This window comes from Babylonia areolata, chromosome 22, assembly GCF_041734735.1.
Source record: "Babylonia areolata isolate BAREFJ2019XMU chromosome 22, ASM4173473v1, whole genome shotgun sequence".
Lineage (NCBI taxonomy): Eukaryota > Metazoa > Mollusca > Gastropoda > Neogastropoda > Buccinidae > Babylonia > Babylonia areolata.
The window spans coordinates 19,136,343-19,146,342 of record NC_134897.1 but is presented as its reverse complement, the minus strand read 5'-3'; positions in this window follow the sequence as shown (position 1 = coordinate 19,146,342).

Below are 10,000 nucleotides of genomic sequence, written 5' to 3'. Positions count from 1 at the left end.
AGAGACAGACAGACAGACAGGCAGAGAGAGAGAGAGAGAGAGAGAGAGAGAGATCGGAGACTAAAAGAGACAGACAGAAAAACAGAGAAAAAAACAAACCCAAAACAAAACAAAAAACAAAAACCGACAGCGGGGGACAGGAAGTGAAAAGAGTAATCTCAGTGGTCCCTCCCCGTGCTGTCCCTGGCACCCAGCGCCCTATCAATCACTCTGCATTATTGCTCTGCTGGCAGAAATGCTGGCACCCCACCCCTCCTGCCTTACAGGAGCCCAGCCAGTAACCGTCTCCACAACCCCCACCGCCCCCCTGACCTCCACTCTCTCCCCCCTCCCCCCACACACACCCCTTAGCCAAATCACAAATCACCACGGTCATTAACCCCTACCTCCCCAACAACCACCACCACCACCACTAACAACACACACACACACACACACACGCAGACACACAAAGACACACAGACAGAAACACACACACACAGACAGAAACACACACACACACACACACACACAACACACACACACACACACACAGACAAACACACACGCACACACAGACAAAGACACAGACACCCATCCACCCACCCACCCCACACACACACACACACACACGCTCTCCCTTCCTTTGCTTCTGAACATATCTTTATTTTCATTTTGGAAAGAAAAAAAAGCCCGAAAGCCTTCTCACGAAAGGCTACAAAACCTTGGAAGGAATCCATTCCGACACGATGTTTCTTCGACCTGGACGAGGTTTTCATTCATTCATTAGTTCGTTCGTTCGTTCATTCATTCATCATTTCATTCCATTCATCCATCCATTCATTCATTTAGTAGGAGCGAATCCGAAAACAGACATGATCCACAAGCATATTGGTTGTCTGGTGAGGATGGAGTAAGACAAAGGAGATGGAGAATGATCAACAATTTACTGAGCAGTAATATCGCTTCCTATCTTCTTCTTCTTCTTCTTCTTAGTCTTCTTCTGCGTTCGTGGGCTGCAACTCCCATGTATACACGCCGTTTATGCAGTCTAGGTAAAGAAGAGGAATTACATTTTTTGTTATGTTGCCCTGCTTTGTGTGACCTTAGACAAAAACTTATTCAACCGAAATATTATAGAGGTGTACGAGTGAGGTTTTTACGTGTATAAACCGTTTTTAAACTGCCGTTTAGGCAGCCATACTCCAATGTCGCGCGGGGCGGGGTTGTGCACATGCTGGGTATGTTCTTGTTTCCATAACCCACCGAATGCTGACATGGATTACAGGATCTTTAACGTTGCGTATTTATTAATCTTCTGCATACGTATACACACTATAAAGGAGGTTCATGCAGGCACTAGCAGGTCTGCACATTTGTTGACCTGGGAGATATGGATGGGGTGGGGTGTGGGGGGAGAGCGGGGGGATGGGGTGTGTGTGTGTGTGTGTGTGTGTGTGGGGGGGGGGGGGGGGGGGGGGGGGGGAGGAATCTCCATCCTTAACCCACCAGGTGCGCCGAAACAGGGGATCGAACTCAGGAAACCGGGTCCGGGGGAATCCAGCCAGTGCTCTTAACCATTCGGCCACCGCACCCCGTCAGCAGTAACACTGAGCAAACAGTGGATCAGTGGTCCAGTCGTAATGTACCCGACTAGGTTGTTGGAGTCTCCCGTCGGACCGACGGATGAGAAGGCAGGCAGGCTTATCTGTCGGTATGTGTCCTTATATGGGAGAAGAGGCCGATTCTGGATGCGCAACACTTCCCACAGGTGTTGCAAGGAAAAACGTCTCCAGAAGTTGAGCCCTGCTTCCTTCGCTCACGCTTCTCCTTAACGGCCAGCGTTCTCTTGTTTTCAAACGTCTTTATGCCACAAGAGCACAGCATCCTCCAGCGAGAGCGGTCAAGGGCACCAGTTTCCCAGGAAGCGATGTCAATGTCACAGGCTTTGAGGTTTGTCTTCAAGGTGTCCTTGAAGCGCTTGCAGGGTCTTCCAAGTTTGCGGTGGCCTTCCTTCAGCTGGCCATACAAGAGCATCTTCCGGATCCTGCTGTCTGTCATGCGGACAACGTGTCCTGTCCAGCGTAGCTGACACTGGATCAGCAGGCTTTCGATGCTGGGTAGGCCGCTCCTCTCTAGGACCTGGATGTTGGAGACCCTGTCTTGCCACTTTATGCCGAGGATCTGGGTATATGGCGGGTATACACGGGTTCGAGTCCCAAAACACAGATTGGGAATTGTACCCGCCGCCCTTCTCTCCCCCCCCCCCCGCTGCCCTCCCCCCCCCGCTGCCCCCCCCCCCCCCCCCGCCAACCCCGCCCCCCCCTCGCCTCCCTCCCAACCCCCACCCCATCCCTCCGACACTAGACCTTGAGTGGTGGTCTGGGTGTTAGTTAACTGTCCGGCATGATGAGACGATAAACCGAGGTTCGTTGTATGCACGTTAAACAACCCGCGGCAACGAAAGGGTTGTCCTTGGCGAAATACTATAGAAAAGATTCTCGGCTTTGATAGTGAAACAAATACACTTACATGACAGGAAAAAAAATATCCCCAAACAAACAAACAAAAAAACAAAAATAAGGCGACAACGCTTTTTCCGGGCAGAGCAGGCCAGATTTCAGACAGAGAAAGTTGTTATGGCAATACAATACAATACAATACAGTACAGTACAGTACAGTACAGTACAGTACAATACAATACAAATCATCCAGAGTTTTACCAGTGGAACAGTAGACCATGAAATAGTTACTATGAAGGGGGCTTACACAAAAAAATAAAGACAAACGTACAGGTAGACAGACAGACATCGTGAAAGGGACAAATACACACAAAAAGACCACTCACAAATGCACGACCACACACACACACACACACACACACACACACACACACACACACACACACACACACACAACAAACCAACAAAACCAAACAACAACAACAACAACAACAAAACACACACGAGATAATTCCCCTTTCATAGCTCGACCATGAACCAGCTGCCATGTAAGGGGGCCGGGACCTCACACGTAAAACACATACCAATGTACACCCATGCACTTTCAACTCCCACCCCTTGACCCCTCCACCCCATCCATCTCCACACTCCCTCCCTCCCTCTACACAAAAAGACCACTCACAAATGCACGACCACACACACACACACACACACACACACACACACACACACGTGATTAATTAATTGTGTAATTTTTATTCATTCATTCATTTACCATTGCACTTGTGTCTTATAAACCTTAAGGTTTCATGACAATAAAAATCTATTCTATTCTATTCTATTCACACACACACACACACACACACACACACACACACACAGATAAACACAGATACAGCGACGGGGACAGACAAGGAGAGAGAGAGAGAGAGAGAGAGAGAGAGAGAGAGAGAGAGAGAGACAGACAGACAGACAGACAGACAGACAGAGAGACAGAGCAAGAGAGTGATGGTTGGTTTCTTTCCCATTCCATTCATCTCCGGCACTTGCTCCCCTCAATCAATCAATCAGAGTTAGTGCGGCCAAAGAAGCCCTGACACAAAGCACTCGACGTAAGGCGGCAGAGTGGCCTCACAAAGACTACTCCCATCCCCCTCTTGTTGACGATATACCTCGCCCTGAGAGTCACCTCCACTTGCTTCTCCCAGCATTCGCTGCACGCTTCTTTTTTCCGGTTCCGGTTTTCGTCTTTATTTATTCATTATTTTATTTATTTATCTATTTATTTAAAACATTTTTTTTGGGGGGGTGGGGGGTGGGGGGTGGGGGTTGCAATGGGGGTGGGGTGGGTATGAAGGCATATATATCCATATAATAGTACTAATTCTACTGTCTCTAATAAAGGATTTTATATAGCGCGTATGTCCCCACCCCCACCTACCCCCCAGAAATACTGCTCAAAGCGCTTCACATTTCGTTCCTGCAGCCTCCCCACCCCCCTCCTCTCCCCATCAACCACCATAACCACACCCGCTCCCAACAAACACAGAAACACATGCCAGAAGAATACACTCAACGCAACTGAACATTGGAAACCACCACCCCCCTCCCACACCCAATGACGCCCTCTAGAAAACACATCTTCCTGCAACACGCACTCACGCAACCCCTCACACACACACCCCTGCAAGCACCTCACCATCCATCTGTTGGCTGCCTTTTGTTACACTGCAGTATAAATGCTCGGAATTACGAGTTGATTTTATTTCCACGAAAAAATCCCTGGGTTTATTTTGGGTTTTGGGCTTTATGGGTTTATTATTATTATTATTATTATTTTTTTTTTAAAACTTGCATCCATAAAGTGAAAAGCATTTTCTTTCAAACTAAACAAACTGTAATCAATTAAGTGAAGAAGTTTCAAACGCCCACCATCCAACGTGGGTTTGAAAGCACGTGGATTTTAGCCATCTGTATCTGTGATAGCAACAAGGAGTTGTCCAATGCGATTTTCACTGGGTTTTTGGATGTCGTTTCCTCTCTCTCTGTCTCTCTTTTTTTTTTTTTTTTTTTTTTTTCAATTTTGGCTTGCGTCCCCCGATTGCCCCCAAGAAAAAGGGATCACGGAATGAAGTCTGGAATGCTGTTTGCACGACAGGCAGGGGGTGAGGAGTGAGGCATCATGCAGAACAACCTGTTCTTGGCCTGGGGCGGCATACTGATGAACGCTGACCCCCCCCCCCCCTTCCCCACCCCACCCCCTCGCACTGTGCTTTCTTTCTTTGCTGTGGATCGTGATCGGCTGGACCCCTTCAATTCAGTTATAAAAGGACCGTTCTTTTTAAAAAAAATCAATTTCTTTTTATTTAATTATTTTCATTTCACTTATCCCGCCCACTATACCTTGAGTGGTGGCCTGGGTGCTAGTCTTTCGGAAGAGACGACTGATAAACCGCGAGGTCCCCGAGTGCAACATGCACTTAGCGGCGCACGTGAAAGAACCTACAGTAACAAAAAAAAAGGGGTTACCCCTGGCAAAATCAAGCAGAAAAATCTGATAGTATGAAAAATACACGTGCAGACAACAACAACAACAAAAAAAAAAGGTGTCGCATCCTCACGCAATGCACACCGAATTTCACACAGATAAATCTGTTGTGATATAAAAGTAACACGATCCGATACGATACAATTACGTTCTGAATGATGGTCATACGAGGGTCATTCAATAAATAAGGTGAATTTTTCGGTATAAGGACTTCTAATACAGATAGAAGCTTACTTTTTTTTCTTTTTTTTTGTTTTACTTCTTTTTCACATGGATTTAATTTGTTTTGCAGATTAAGAAAAACTTTGAGAGTTTTGGCGATTAACAAAGATGGCCGACCAAGAAGCATGCTCCATGATTGAACAGCGGTCAGTTATCAAGTTTTTGGTTGCTGAAGGGTGCAAACCAGTTGAAATTCATAGGAGAATGTCAACTGTGTAAGGTGCCATATGTTTCAGCCGAAAAAATGTCTACAAGTGGGCTAAATTGCTTAAAGAAGGACGGAGCAGTGTTGAGGATGAAGACAGGCCTGGAAGGCCTGGAGCGATTGGCTGAGACATCAGTCCAAAGATTTTTACGCTGAGGGAATACGGAAGCTTGTGCACAGATGGGAAAAGTGTGTGACAGTGCTGGGAGACTACGTTGAAAAAAAAAGTAAGCTTCTATCTGTATTAGAAGTCCTTATACCGAAAAATTCACCTTATTTATTGAATGACCCTCGTACCTTGGTTCTGGCACGGATTCCAAGTGCTTTAGCACTCAAAGTAAAAGAAACAGAAAAAAATCACTCACACTTCCACCCATACATATCGTCACATAACAGTCAGTCGTGTCCGACTATGACCATCAGAACAGCAGAGGAGGCATCTGCTGTCTTGACTATCTAGGCCAGAATTTGATTATAGATGGAGAGTGTCTTGCCCAAGTTACACCCCCAGCTTTCTCGGCCAAGAGGGTCTTAGGACAGCCGGCGTTGGGATGGTTCCCAAAGGCCAACAAGCCCCCAACGATGCAGCACTAAGAGCCAGTGCAATACCAACCTACACATACCAAACAATACATAAAAGACCTATTTCAGAAGGGAGGTGTGGAAGTCCCCAAACTGATAACAAACATACCGTTCCAGATGGTCCCCAGTCTAATGTGAATGACTGCTGTCTGTCAAGGAAACGGGACAAAAGGGAATCTCCTGTCTGGTCTGTCTGCACAGGTCATTGGTTTGTTGGCCTTTATCATCACTACATGAACTGTTTTGTTGGCATGGCCTTTATCATTACCACATGAACTGTTTTGTTGGCATGGCCTTTATCATTACCACATGAACTGTTTTGATGGCATGGCATGGCCTTTATCATTACCACATGAACTGTTTTGATGGCATGGCATGGCCTTTATCATTACCACATGAACTGTTTTGTTGGCATGGCCTTTATCATTACCACATGAACTGTTTTGATGGCATGGCATGGCCTTTATCATTGCCACATGAACTGTTTTGTTGGCATGGCCTTTATCATTACCACATGAACTGTTTTGTTGGCATGGCCTTTATCATTACCACATGAACTGTTTTGTTGGCATGGCCTTTATCATTATCACATGAACTGTTTTGTTGGCATGGCCTTTATCATTACCACATGAACTGTTTTGTTGGCATGGCCTTTATCATTACCACATGAACTGTTTTGATGGCATGGCATGGCCTTTATCATTGCCACATGAACTGTTTTGATGGCATGGCATGGCCTGGCCTTTATCATTGCCACATGAACTGTTTTGTTGGCATGGCCTTTATCATTACCACATGAACCGTTTTGTTGGCATGGCATGGCCTTTATCATTACCACATGAACTGTTTTGTTGGCATGGCCTTTATCATTACCACATGAACTGTTTTGATGGCATTGCATGGCATGGCCTTTATCATTACCACATGAACTGTTTTGTTGGCATGGCCTTTATCATTACCACATGAACAGTTTTGTTGGCATGGCCTTTATCATTACCACATGAACTGTTTTGTTGGCATGGCCTTTATCATCACCACATGAACTGTTTTGTTGGCATGGCCTTTATCATTACCACATGAACTGTTTTGATGGCATTGCATGGCATGGCCTTTATCATCACCACATGAACTGTTTTGTTGGCATGGCCTTTATCATTGCCACATGAACTGTTTTGTTGGCATGGCCTTTATCATTACCACATGAACTGTTTTGTTGGCATGGCCTTTATCATCACCACATGAACTGTTTTGTTGGCATGGCCTTTATCATTACCACATGAACTGTTTTGTTGGCATGGCATGGCCTTTATCATCACCACATGAACTGTTTTGTTGGCATGGCCTTTATCATTGCCACATGAACTGTTTTGTTGGCATGGCCTTTATCATTGCCACATGAACTGTTTTGTTGGCATGGCCTTTATCATTACCACATGAACTGTTTTGATGGCATTGCATGGCATGGCGTTTATCATTACCACATGAACTGTTTTGATGGCATGGCATGGCATGGCCTTTATCATTACCACATGAACTGTTTTGTTGGCATGGCCTTTATCATTACCACATGAACTGCTTTGTTGGCATGGCCTTTATCATTACCACATGAACTGTTTTGTTGGCATGGCCTTTATCATTACCACATGAACTGTTTTGTTGGCATGGCCTTTATCATTACCACATGAACTGTTTTGATGGCATGGCATGACCTTTATCATTGCCACATGAACTGTTTTGTTGGCATGGCCTTTATCATTATCACATGAACTGTTATGTTGGCATGGCCTTTATCATTACATGAACTGTTTTGATGGCATGGCCTGGCCTGGCCTTTATCATTACCACATGAACTGCTTTGTTGGCATGGCCTTTATCATTACCACATGAACTGTTTTGTTGGCATGGCCTTTATCATTACCACATGAACTGCTTTGTTGGCATGGCCTTTATCATTACCACATGAACTGTTTTGTTGGCATGGCCTTTATCATTACCACATGAACTGTTTTGTTGGCATGGCCTTTATCATTACCACATGAACTGTTTTGATGGCATGGCATGACCTTTATCATTGCCACATGAACTGTTTTGTTGGCATGGCCTTTATCATTATCACATGAACTGTTATGTTGGCATGGCCTTTATCATTACATGAACTGTTTTGATGGCATGGCATGGCCTGGCCTTTATCATTACCACATGAACTGCTTTGTTGGCATGGCCTTTATCATTACCACATGAACTGTTTTGATGGCATGGCATGGCCTTTATCATTACCACATGAACTGTTTTGTTGGCATGGCCTTTATCATTACCACATGAACTGTTTTGATGGCATGGCCTTTATCATTACCACATGAACTGTTTTGTTGGCATGGCCTTTATCATCACCACATGAACTGTTTTGATGGCATGGCATGGCCTTTATCATTGCCACATGAACTGTTTTGATGGCATGGCCTTTATCATTACATGAACTGTTTTGTTGCCGGTGCAAGGCAAGTTAGCTCCCCCTGGGAGAATAATAACATGCGGTGTAGCTTTCTGCACCCCCACCCCCCTACCCAAAAAGAATTTGCGAACTGTCCACACATAGCCGTGTATTAAGGGAAAGGAGAGGAGGGTTAATGTGTGTGTGTGTGTGTGTGTGTGTGTGTGTGTAAGTATGTGTGTGTGTGTGTAAGTATGTGTGTGTGTGTGTGTAAGTATGTGTGTGTGCGGTTGTGTGTGTGTGTGTGTGTGTGTGTGTGTGTGTGTAAGTATGTGTGTGTGTGTGTGTATGTGTGTGTGCGGTTGTGTGTGTGTGTGTGTGCGTGCGTGCGTGCGTGCGTGCGCGCGCGCGTGTGTGTATGTGTATAAAACCACGTGTGATAACAAGCTTGGTGCGCTTTCAAACCGATCTTTTCAAGTTAGGTCTGTCATGGCGGACATCGCAGAAGACGTTACATTGTTTGATGTCTTTTTCTTCTTCTATGTTTTTTTCTTCTTCTTTTTTTATATTATTATTTTCATTTTTCATTTATTACATATCTGCAGGTGGTTTTTTTTATTTATTATTATTATTATTATTTTATATTTTTTTATCCCGATGATTGCCCAGGACTACATGAACTGTTTTGTTGGCATGGCCTTTATCATTACCACATGAACTGTTTTGTTGGCATGGCCTTTATCATTACCACATGAACTGTTTTGATGGCATTTCATGGCCTTTATCATTACCACATGAACTGTTTTGTTGGCATGGCCTTTATCATCACCACATGAACTGTTTTGTTGGCATGGCCTTTATCATTACCACATGAACTGTTTTGTTGCCGGTGCAAGGCAAGTTAACTCTCCCCCTGAGAGAATAATAACATGTGGTGTAGCTTTCTGCACCCCACCCCCCACCCCCTACCCCAAAAGAATTTGCGAACTGTCCACACATAGCCGTATATTAAGGGAAAGGGGAGGGGGGTGGGGGTCAATGTATGTGTGTGTGTGTGTGTGTGTGTGTGTGTGTGTAAGTATGTGTGTGTGTGTGTGTGTGTGCGGTTGTGTGTGTATGTGTGTGTGTGTGTGTGTGTGTGTGTGTGTGTGTGTGTGTGTATAAAACCACGTGTGATAACAAGCTTGGTGCGCTTTCAAACCGATCTTTTCAAGTTAGGTCTGTCATGGCGGACATCGCAGAAGACGTTACATTGTTTGATGTCTTTTTCTTCTTCTATGTTTTTTTTTCTTTCTTTTTTTATATTATTATTTTCATTTTTCATTTATTACATATCTGCAGGTGGTTTTTTTTTTATTATTATTATTATTTTATTTTATTTTTTTTATCCCGATGATTGCCCTTTTTTGGTTAGATGGGCCACAGTAAAGAAGTCGACTTGAGACAGAAGTGGTCTGCGTGTTTCTAGTTTCCATTGGTGGGAGAGGGGTGGAGGTGGAGGGCTTGGGGTTGGGGTGGGGGTGGGGGTGGAAGTGGAGGGGTGGGGGTGGGGGTTGAGGGAGCGACGGGTG